The sequence below is a fragment of the Ursus maritimus genome, unplaced genomic scaffold, assembly GCF_017311325.1.
Source record: "Ursus maritimus isolate PB19 unplaced genomic scaffold, ASM1731132v1 scaffold_21, whole genome shotgun sequence".
NCBI classification, from domain to species: domain Eukaryota; kingdom Metazoa; phylum Chordata; class Mammalia; order Carnivora; family Ursidae; genus Ursus; species Ursus maritimus.
Window position 1 is genome coordinate 15,384,217 of NW_024424564.1, and position 12,351 is coordinate 15,396,567.

Sequence of the window (12,351 nt, forward strand, 5' to 3'; positions counted from 1 at the left end):
AAGAGTCTTCTAAAGTTCTAATACACAGCATAGCCTTTCCCCTGTCATCATTCTTTTACTCTTGCTTTAGAAAAATACAATTGGAGAATTTGGGGGGCTAGGAAATAGGATTGCCTAATTCTTTTCTACCAGATGGGACCCCGGCTCTTTTATTTAATTGGTTGCCAAAGTCTGTCTGTCTATATCTATCTATCTATCTATCTATCTATCTATCTATCTATCTATCTATCTATCATCTATCTATCTATCTATCTATCATCTATCTATCATCATCTATAATGTAGCTACATATAAATAGAGAAATACAGTATTTACTCTATGCTAGATAAACAAATATAAAAAGCAAAATAAGGTTCTGAGAACTGCACTTTTTTTTTTTCATTTTCCCTACCTCTCAATGCTCAAAACAGAATTTTAAAATTTAATGTTTTTAGGATGGGGATTGGAGTGGGAAATGGTTTTCGAACATACCCATCATAATCAGAAGATAATAGAGAGGTTTTTTCCCCCTTTCAAGCCAAGAGCAGAGCTAGCCCACTTAAGTGCAGCAGTGAATGTCATGCAAGAGAAGAGAATGAAGAAGGGAGAGAAAGATGGCCAGGCCTCACCTTGAGCCAGAGCCAGCCCTGTCTATTTACTAGTCTGATGACATCAAATGAAAAACTGGAAGAGAAGATCCAAACCTGCTGTGAATCCCCACTAGAAGGAGGACCCTATTAATGTTCTCAACTTTGCCAAACAATTCCTTTTTCATTGTAGGGAATAGGATGGCAGCATAAAAAAGGTCAGAGACCTTAAATTCCTATTCAGAGTAGATACACTGGTTCTAATGCGTTTTATATTGATTTCATTGTAATCTTAATTCTAGTAAGCTTTTCTCTTATCTCATTCATTTCTTTTTATATTTTGAATGCCTATCAAGGAATTCCTAACTCATTTAAATCTGATTTCTTATCATCTCATCTTGTATATCATTTTATAAAATCTACATTTTATTAAATTTTGATATCAAAGATTTTTCACATTTTATTAAATTTTGATATCAATAATTTCTCAAAAATATTCTCCTGTTTCCTAGGACAAGTGTTTTTTGGCAATGTCTTCTTCTTCTGCTTCTTGTAGGTATGTGTTCCTTTTTTGCGTGTGAGCATGTATGTATTTTGGGTGCTTACTAATATTTGTATTAGGAAACTTATTCAAGCCACACTACTAGTTTCTCAAAGAGTTTTTCTTTGTTTTGTTTTCTTTGTTTAGTTTCTCAGTGTGTTTTTCTTGGATTTGCCTTGTTTTATGCTTATTTGCCTACTAAATATTCACTGAGAGCCTATTTTCATACTATGAGGATGCATTCCATTTATGGTTGTGGATATAATTCCCCTCTCAGGTATCAGATGTGCTGTTCTCAATATGATTCTCAGCCTTGGGCAATAATGGGGAAAACTTGCATAGCCCTATTACCCTTTTGTCATTGTCTTTTTTTTTCTTTTGGGTGCACAAACTCTGACTTGGGACATACTCTTTGTGACCCTTTCTAAATCTGGTATTTACCAAAGCAGAGAAGTTGCCTCTAAAATGCATTTGAAATTTTAGCTTTGTGCAGTGGCAGTATCGTAGCCAATGAGGTTTATCCGAGGCGCGATTATTGCTAATTGAAAACTTTTCCCAGTACCCCGCCATGACGACTTGAAATTTTATGCACGTGGATTATACCCTTCCCTAATATTAACTCCAATAAATATTTTACTATTTTAATATATATGTATATATATGTGTATGTGTGTATATATATATATATATATTTTTTTTTTTTTTTATTCAGACAGAGTCACTCAGTCACCCGTATTGCTCACATCACCAACACAACTCCTGCTGGCTTGGTTATAGTGTCCTCTTGCCTTGGTGTGAGCTCACCTTTAATGCCACCTCCCCACACAACACAAAAGATTGTTAAAAAACCCCTACCGAGGCTACCTCAGTACTCTCTTTTGCCTACAGCCCTCACCCTTTATTAGACTCATCCAGTTTTGTATTATAACTGCTTCTTTGCATACGAAAGCTCTAATATCAAAGTACCTTTTGTTGGCTTCAAAATCAAAAGTACATTTTGTTCAAAATTAACAATTTTCTTAAATTTAACGTAATTTCATCATTAGTCCTTCGTAATTTTTACTGACCTTTGTGTGTGAATACAGTAGAAATGAATCAGAAAACAGAGGATTCAATTTAGTATTTATCATTAGAATTATTTTTAAAAGATGAAAATGAGTGGTACCTTTTACCCTTATAATATACAAATATTATGACATATCTATAAATGTCATGTAGATTTCTCCCAATAAGTATCATTTACTGACTTAAGATTTTTAAGGGTTTAGGGAGGGGTATCTAATCACCCATCACCTATCTTCTTCTGAACCAATTGAGAACAGACAGAGGATACTGGTGGGAAATTTTTAACAGTATTTTTAAAAATCATTATTAGGAAAATTTGATGAGTGAATGTGACATTAACTCAAGGACAAAATGCAATTTATTTTATTTTATTTTATTTTTTAAAGATTTTATTTATTTACTTGAGAGAGAGAGAGCATGAGCGGCAGAAGCAGAGGGAGAAGCAGCCTCCCTACTGAGCAAGGAGCCCAGTGTGGGGCTCAATCCCAGGACCCTGGGATCATGACTTGAGCCTAAGGCAGACACTTAACTAACAAAGCCACCCAGGTGCCCCCAAAATGCAACTTTAAATATTACCTTTTCACTGAATAAAATTTCTCCACCAGTTGTAGAGAAGGTAGGTAGATACCATCAGGTCTTTCCTCATGTGGATGAGGATGGGAAGACCCTGTGCTTCTGATACAGAAATCTCCCTGATGACATCACTTGTCAGGAGACAGAAGGCAACTCCCAGAGAAAGAACAGCAGACCTCATTAGCATCAAATCAATGACTGTCAGACTGTCAGCACTACTGGTCATTTCCCATCCCATTGGGTAGATTGGGTATATCTTACAACATTGGTTCTCCTCCAGAGGGAAGAGAGGATGCAAACACGGCTAGAAGGATCATAAGCATTTCCCCAAATATACAATTTCCCCAATCATCTTTTGATAAACTTGGGATTGTGGCCTTATTTTAAAGTAGATGTCACAGAGATCAAGAAACTCTCAGAGTAGAACTTTCTGCCATTTGGAAGCAACAAAGAGATCATGGCTACAAATTGACATCCCTTTCTCAGGGATCCTAGTCTTCATTTCATCGTCTCTATCCCAAGGATTATTGCTCTCAAAGAGCAGTACAAACTTCCTGTTCAGAGACACTTGTGCCACAGTGTGGCTCATATTGAAAGAAGGGATCTTTCTGTGATGATTCAGTGCACCTTACAATTTATTTGAATGTTGGCTTGCTTTTCAATATTTTTTGTCCTATTTTCAAAGGATTAGAAGTGATTGAATGTATTTACCTCAGAATTTTATTTATAATGTAAGTAGTAAGTCATTGATAAATGAATTGTTTTGAGTTGAGGGACTTTAAAGTAACAAAAACGGTTTAAATTTAGAGGTTATGATAATATGTAAATTTATCGTACCATACATATTTTGGTTTTATAAACTGTTGTATAAGTTTAAAGAAGATGATACAAATCCACACACATTTTCCATCTGGGTAATTGCTTATTTTTTGTCTCCAAGTGATACGATCTGCTTCATTTTAAGCAAGCAAAAATTTGTTCCTTAATAACTGATAACCCTAAAGATTCTCAGATTAGGTGACTAAAAACATATTAAGTTATAAAATTGGGAAGAAAAAATTAACATTTATTAATGAATCTTTGTTTTCCAAGAAAAATTTTAACTATGAAATGAATAAATTCTAATAAAAGCAGCAAGTTCTTTCCATGCTTAATGATTTGTTTCAATGCTGGTAGATGCATGCATTTCTAAAAAACAAACAAGTTTTTGTTTCTGGTTTTGTTTTGGATTCTGGTTTCTGGTCCAGCATGTAAAAAACTAGAAAAAGAAAGGCAAATTACTTCCAAAGTAAGCAGAGGAAAATAAATAATAAAAATTAGAGCATCAATCAATGAAACTGAAAACAGGAAATCAATAGGGAATATCAATAAAACCAGAAGCTGGTTCTTTGAAAAAAACCAATTACATTCATCAGCCTTTAGTCAGGCTAGCAAACAAATGAACAAATAAACTAAACATAGGGGTATTACAATTAGTAATATCAGAAACAAAAGAAGGGTCATCACTAGAGATCTTGTAGGTATTAAAAGGATATTAAAGAATACTGTGAATAATTCTATGCCTACAAATTCGATAATCTAGATAAAATGGGCAAATTTCTTACGAGATATAGTCAGCCAAACCTCACACAAGAAAAAATAGTTTGAGTAGACCTATATGTTAAATATGCCCATTCTAATAGGAGAGAGGCAGTATCTTACTGTGGTTTTGATTTGCATTTCCCTGATGATTAGTGAGTGATAATTAGAACTATTTCATGTACCTATTGGCCACTTGTGTATCTTCTTTGAAAAAGAAGTCTATTCAGGTATTTAGCCCATTTTTAAATCATATTATTTGTTTCTTCATAATGGAGTTATCTGAGTTTCTTGCGTATTTTGATTATTAACCCCTTATCAGATAGATGATTTGTAAATATTTTCTCCCATTCCATATGCTGCCTTTTCATTTTGTTGATCATTTATTTTGCTGTGCAGTTTTTAATTTGATGTAGTCCCACATGTTGCTTTTTGCTTTATTTTGCTTGTGCTTTTGGTGTCATATCCGAAAGAATCATTGCTAAGACAAATGTCAAGGAGCTTTTTAACCTATGTTTTCTTCTAGGAGTTTTATGCTATGGCTTAAGGTCTTATATTTAAGTCATTAATCAATTTTGAATTAATTTTCATGAGTGATGTAAATAGGGATCCAGTGCTATTCTTTTGAATGTTAATATCCAGTTTTCACAATACAATTTATTGAAGAGATTATCTTTTCTCTATTAGAGTATTCCTGTCTCTCTTCTCAAATATTAGTTGACTGTATATGCATGGGTTTTTGGAGGGGAGCTTGAATCTGTTCCATTAGCCTATGTGTCTGTTTTTATGGCACTACCACACTCCATTTTGGTTTTGGTTACTCCATTTTCGAAGTATAGTTCAGAATCAGCAAGTGTGATGCCACAGGTTTGTTCTTCTTTCTTGAGATTGCTTTGGCTATTCTAGTTCTTTTTTGGTTACATAAGAATTTTAGGATTTTTTTTCTATTTCTGTAAAAAATGCCATTGGAGTCTTGGTAGGGATTGCAGTCAATGTATGGATGACTATGGGTAGTACGGATACTATAATGATATTAATTCTTCCCATCCATGAACACAGAATATCTTTGCAATGGTTTATGTCTTTTCAATATCTTTCATCAATGTCTTTTTCAAATTTTAATTTTTTTCTTATTTCAAGTTTTTATTTAAATTCCAGTTATTTAACATTTAGTGTAATATTAGCTTCAGAAGTAGAATTCAGTGATTCATTACTTACATATAACACCCAGTGCTCATCCCAACAATTGCCTTTCTTAATACTCATCACCCATTTAACCCATCTCCCAGCCCACCTCCCCTCCAGCAATCCTTGGTTTGTTCTCTATATGAACAATCTGCTTTAGGGCACCTGGGTGGCTCAGTAGGCTGAGTGTCTGCATTTGGCTCAGGTCATCGGGATCCCAGGGTCGCGGGATCAAGCCCAAAGCCCTGCTCAGCGGAAGCCTGCTTCTCCCTCTCCTCCCCGTTCATGCTCTCTTCTTGCTATCTCTGTCCCTCTCTCTCAAATAAATAAATAAAACCTTAAAAAAAAAAAAAAGAATCTGTTTCATGATTTGCCTCTTTTTTCCCCCATGTTCATCTGTTTCATTTCTTAAATTCCTCATATAAGTGAAATCATATGGTATTTGTCTTTCTCTGACTGACTTATTTTGCTTAACACGATACGCTTTAGCTCTATCCATGTCACTGCCAACAGCAAGACTTCATCCTTTTTGATGACTGGGTAATACTCCATTGTATATATAAATATATAAACATACCACCTCTTCTTTATCCCTTCATCAGTCAGTGAACATTTGGACTCTTTCCATAATTTGGCTATAGTTGATAATGCTGCTATAAATATCAAGGTGCATGTGTCCCTTCAAATCAGTATTTTAGTATCCTTGGGATAAATACCTAGTAGTGTGATTGCTGGATTATAGGGTAGCTTTACTTTTCACTTTTTGAGGAACCTCCATAGTGATTTCCAGAGTGGTTGCACCAGTTTGCATTCCCACCAACAGTGTAAGAGAGTTCCCCTTTCTCTGCATCCTCCCCAACACCTGTTGTTTCTTATGTTAATTTTAGCCATTCTGACAGGTGTAAGGTGACACCTCGTTGTAGTTTTGATTTGTATTTCCCTGATGTTGAATGATGTCAAGCAGCTTTTCATGTCTGTCAGTTATCTGTAACAATGTCTAATAGTTTCAGTGTGCAACTCTTTCACCTCCTTGGTTGTATTTATTCCTAAGTATTTTTATTATTTTTGACGTTATTGTAAATGTTTTCTTTATTTTTTTTTCAGATAATTCACTATAAGTGTAAACACATACAATGGTTTCTTGTCTATGGATAATTGCTAGTTGGTCTTGTGAGGTGAACCGAAGTTGGGAATGACCAGTGTCACCATTTGGATGACCAAATGACCAGCATTTTCTTACTCACTTTTAATTTATTCATTGTTATATCACCAGCAAGATTACAGTTGTAACATCATAATGCTGAGTTGCTTTACCTCCAGTGAAGCCACTGACTATTCAAAGATGCCCACTTCAAACTAGAAAATTATTCCTCTTCTTTTTTCTTTTAAAGATTTTATTTATTTGAGAGAGAGAGAGAGCGTGAGCGAGAGAACAAGCATGAGCAGGGAGGAAAGGGCAGAGGAAGAGGGACAAGCAGCAGGGAGCCCAATGTGGGGCTCGATCCCAGGACCCTGGGATCATGACCTGAGCTGAAGGCAAGCACTTAACTGACTGAACCACCTAGGCGCCCAGTAATGTGGGGATGCACTTAGATTCTACACATCTCTAGATCATTTGAATGTCAACACTGATAATTGATGACTCTCAAAATTTAAAGAACAAAATGATAATGTAGAAATAATTTTGGATAAACATCTTTCCAAGTAAATCTAAATTAATTAGGCACTTTACCGGAAACGGAGTTATGGCCGAAGATTGGCCTTAGTTATGTGCCTCTGGTTCCTGAGCCCAGCAATTTAGCTTCTTCCTGCCAAATACTTGTGCAATAATAACTTTGATTTTGAAAATTCTCTGCAAAAGATTTTGAGCAGTCCACATATTCAGGGCTGTTGCTGTTATGTAAGGCTCATTTGCTGCATTAGAAGAAGGCGCCCCCTCTGGGAAGATGAATTAGCAAAAGGCACAGTTTTCCTCCAGGCTAGCACAACCTCTCAGCAAAGGCACGCAGAGAGGATTTTTAGCCCCGAACAGGCTTCCTTGGCTGAGAGCCCCTGCTCAGCGTACAGCTTGCATGACAATATAATGACTGGCCTAAATCTATTTTTCTTAAATTCACCTTCTTCACAAAGTGATGAGAATAAAAGCTGAGAAAATAAAAAAGTGCCTCTTTAGTTAAATACTTCATCATTCTATTTATTACCTGCTAACTTCTGTTTGCTTTGAAACTTTATCCAAGTATAATCTTGTTAGCCTCATGCATTTGAACACCGATAAGTTCCATAAGAAGAAAAAAAACTACAAAAGCTCATATTTTTAACCGCTGTCACAAGTGTACTGCCAGTATGTGTTTTTATAAATTGTCACTGAGAAATTTGCATAATCTCAAATATCATGTGTGAGCAAAATGGTGAAATTTTTCAAATTCAAAGGGAATTTATTTCTCTACTTTTAATGTCAGGGTATAAATATAGTATTTCCCTTTAAACCAGCAAACTGACAGAGTCCATTCCATTGTTCCTAAGATTGGTAACTTACTAATCAGAATTACCTCCAAGCAATTTGTGAGATTCCTTATCACAGTGCTATCGAAGAAGGAAATGTAATCCCAATGCATACAGTGTAATATCATAACTTATATAATCAGATGACCTAGATTCAAATCCTTGCTTGACAGCTTACCAGCTGTGCAACATTGGACAAATGATAGTTTGCCTAAAATATAGGAAGTTTGTGGATAAAGAGTGCCAAAATGAAATCTAGCAATCAAAATCTCTTCTAAAAATACTTTGATTCCTTTTGATTTTTCTGTATGGGAGACATTTATGTCTTTCCGGGACCTCTTATCTCACCTAAATGAAACAGTAGGCAAATAGAACTAGAAATCTGAAGCTTAAAAGGAAATTAAGAATACTCCAAGATTCATCATTTATTAAAGCACTTTATACCACAGTTTTCATCTGTAAAATGGGTCAAATGCTATGCCCATCTCCCAGGGTTATGATTATCGAATGACTGACAGAGTTATGATGACAGAAGGATTTAGAGATCTTAGAACTGTGTCTGGCACTAAAGAGTAAGCACTCGATAAATACAAGTTAGCTCCAGTAAGATCCCTGAATTTCAGAGAAATGTGAAAACTCATAAAACTTGAGATTTTTGTTGATGTAATAAGAAACAAGTTTACAATAAATTTTAAAATCTATGTGAGGTCATCTGGGTCTTCTATGTTTTACAATTTTTTTCCCCTTAGGAATTTGAATAAATGGCAACAGCAGGACAAATGCCACACCTGTAGATTGAGTTCAGAATAAGTGATACCGACATACGGAACGTGTAAAAGGAAAAGTCAGTAAAAGAGGGGAAAAAATAAAAGTAAATGATGATATGTAGGCATCTGGAAGAAGAAAAATATTATGTTGTTATTATTAGAATTCTTTTAAAAATACCAGGTTTGTGTGCTGCTTTCTCAGAACCCACACACTCTGAGTGTTAAGAGGAGGAGTTGTTAGCACTGAAGTAATTATAACAAGGGTGTTAAGTTTCTGTAGGTGGGAGACAACTTATTATATGGAGGTGCTTATTTTAGTCTTAGAATAATATTTTATTGAATTTACGTATTCCGGCAAGACTACTTCAATGCGACGTATTGGACTGACAGAAGGAAGGTGTGCTTCCTTTTACAAGAAGAGACGGAACTTGTCCTGTGCAACAACATACAAGGCTGGCCTTGCACCCCTTGCAAAAGACAATTTCGTCAATTTCCTCTGATGATTTACTTGCCTAATATCTTCATTGTCATAAAATATTAATAAGAATACCCTAGAGCACTTGATTTAAAGTTTGAATGCTATACAAATAACTTTTAGATGCGAGTATAAAATACATGTCTTTGTCACTCTGCTTGTAAATAAATAGTACATTTTCCCTTTTTTTTAAACAATTCTATAGCGGGATCAATGTTGCTTCTGAGCTGCTTCCACCTGCGTGGGCTGCCCGTCCGAGTCATTACTCAGAAAAAGAACTGTAGTACCATAATTTGAAATTTCTCATTGGTTTATCATCAGAATTGAAGAGCCCCATACTAGTAGCTAATACGTAGATTCTTCGTGAGGGCACCTTTTTTTTTTTTTTTAATTGGAGACTTTATTTTTTAGGGTAGTATTAAGTTTACAACAAAATTGAGAGGAAGGAGCAGAGATTCAGGTCCCTTGCGCCCCACACGTGCATGTCCTTCCCCATTGTCAACATCACTCACCAAAACAAATGTTCATTCCAATCAGTGAACCTACACTGACACGTTATAATCACCCACAGTCCATCGTCTGCCTAAGGATTTGCTCTGTGTATGAGTTTGGGAAAAGTCACATAGTCTATGGGTTCGGCAAAAAGTATAATGACATAGACCCATAATTATAATATCATATAGACTATTTTCACTTTCCTAAAATTCCACTGTGCTCTGCCCACCACTCTTCCCATCCCCGGCCCCAGCACCCTTGGCATAGCTTTCTCCCAAGACCCTATTTTAAGATGACTGCTGTGGCTGTTCACTGTGAGAAAGTTAGACACGATCCATAATCTGGGAACACTACCCTCTGCTGTCCCTATGGATGCTACTGTCATCCCCTGACCCTGATACCAAGCACCACCACTCCCTTCACCGATCCTGGGAAAGTCCTGGAATCCTCAAAATGGAGTTTTGATATCTGGGGTTTTTAGTGCTATGCTTATTTTCTCTTTTATGCTACGTTCTTCTACAATGGGTACTAAACTTGTATTTTCTGATGTTTTGCAGATTTCCCACTGCCTTTTCTTTCTCTGTATTTCAAACATGAGCCCATGTGAGCTGAACTGGGAAGAACTGTACAACAAACAACAGGGTGTACTCAGAACAACTATCTCTTCCCCTAGGAGATTTTCAATGGAAAGTATAATTTTCATTGTAATGAAACATGTTTAAGATATTTCATCCTAGGGGTGCTTGGGTGGCTCAGTCCTTTAAGTGTTGGCCTTTGGCTTAGGTAATGATCCTGGGGTGTCCCGAGGATTGAGCCCTGCATCGGGGTCCCTGCTCAGCAGAGAGTCTGCTTCTCCCTCTGCCCCCACTGCTCGTGCTCTTTCTCAAATACATAGATAAAATCTTTAAAAAAGATATTTCATCCTATCCTATATACCCATTTTTAATACATGCTTTACTAATATTTCTGAGTTATGTCCTCATAATCTATAAGCTGAAATTTAAAAATTAAGGCAATTTTGAGTCAAAATCTATGAATGGCTTGCAATGAACATTTCATAGTTTCAAAGAAAAACTCCATTTTTATACATAATATGTACAATAAGGAGTATTAAATTTATAATGTAAGGGGGAAAAAAAAACAATGCAGAAGACCATATAAAGAGTCTGAGTAAAGTGTAAATTGAAGGGAAAGTGCTTATGAAGAGATATACTGCTAAGTTCTCTCCTGTGATATCTTGGAAGTTAACCTCTTCATGATTTTACTCACACGTGTTATTCATACCTGTTCTTCCTTTCTTACATCCAAGTCATTTTCTAAGCTCTAATTTATTCCCATTACTGCTCTATTAATTTCTTAGATGTTCTGAGTGTCCAAGGACACTTGAGTTGGCCTTGTTCCAAAAATATCTTTTCTATTCCTTTGGGGGGAAAAATGTTGCTTACTGTTTTAATCCACTTCAGTTTTGTTTTGGCCCAGTTTAATACCTAGAAATTCAAAAATCACATAAAACGATTGGATTTTGTCCTCAAATATCTCTTTTTTAAAAACCTTCCATTACCCAAACCTAATTTGCCGTTACCTAATCTTCCTTTCATTCATTTACTCCTTCCGTTATCTTTGTTAAATTTCTTCTCTGCTCAATTTTCAGTCTAAAGGCAAATATATTAATAAGGGATTTCTAGTAATAATTTAGAAGTTCCTATTTCCTTAGTCAGCTAATTTTTTGTTTATCTAATTAATTGATTTGGCATATATTAATTGAATTCTAATTTTAATATTCCACCTAGTTGTTGAGATAATTGTGAGAATCTATAATCCAAGCCCATCCTTGAAAAAGTCAAAAGAAACAGTCAAATACAAACTTGTTAAATTTACTACTATAGGACATCCTATGTCTCATGATAATTATATGTGCCAAATGTTTTTGAGTTATAGTGGATGAAATTATTAGTTGTTGCTGTTGTTTTTTTTTTTTTTTTCACCAAAATCAGAGAAAGCTTCACAGAAAAGGAACCACCTAGACTTAGATCTGAGGCATAAGTAAAAATTCATCAGGTAAGGAAATGTAAAAAGGGAATCAGAAAAAATAAAACTAAAAACCTAGTAAAAAAAAATAAAATTAGAGAAAAACACATGGACTCTTGAGAGTAGGTCCCAGAGATTCAGGCGCACGAAATGCCATGCTGATGAGCATGCGCCTTCTCCAGCAAGAAACAAAAAGTACAACAAATACCAAATCATCATGTTGTACCCCCGAAACTAATATAATGTTATACGTCAATTGTATCTCAATTATAAAGAGAGAAAGAAATGGAGATTCCACAGAGATTTTAGATGTGGGCTTTGTCTAGGTCTCTAAAAGGTTTCAAGTGCAGCAGTCATTACTGAAAGCTGAATGTGATTAAAAATATATGGGTATTTAAAAAATTAAACATTTTTCCATATCAATGATCCCTATCAAACTCCCTGAACCTCACTTCACTTTTTTGAATTAAAACCTTGAGAATTTCTGGGAAAAATTACCTATTAACTTCCCCACAGTTAATGACATGAATAAATCAGAATAGCTGAAGAAAAAGGCTTGCATGAAGGGAATATAGA

General features: G+C 35.4%; 1 pseudogene; it reads left to right on the plus strand.

The window, feature by feature from the left end:
* The first annotated feature begins 1,588 nt into the window (after window positions 1–1,588).
* Window positions 1,589–1,796, plus strand: LOC121104481 (annotated as a pseudogene).
* The last annotated feature ends 10,555 nt before the right edge of the window (window positions 1,797–12,351 follow it).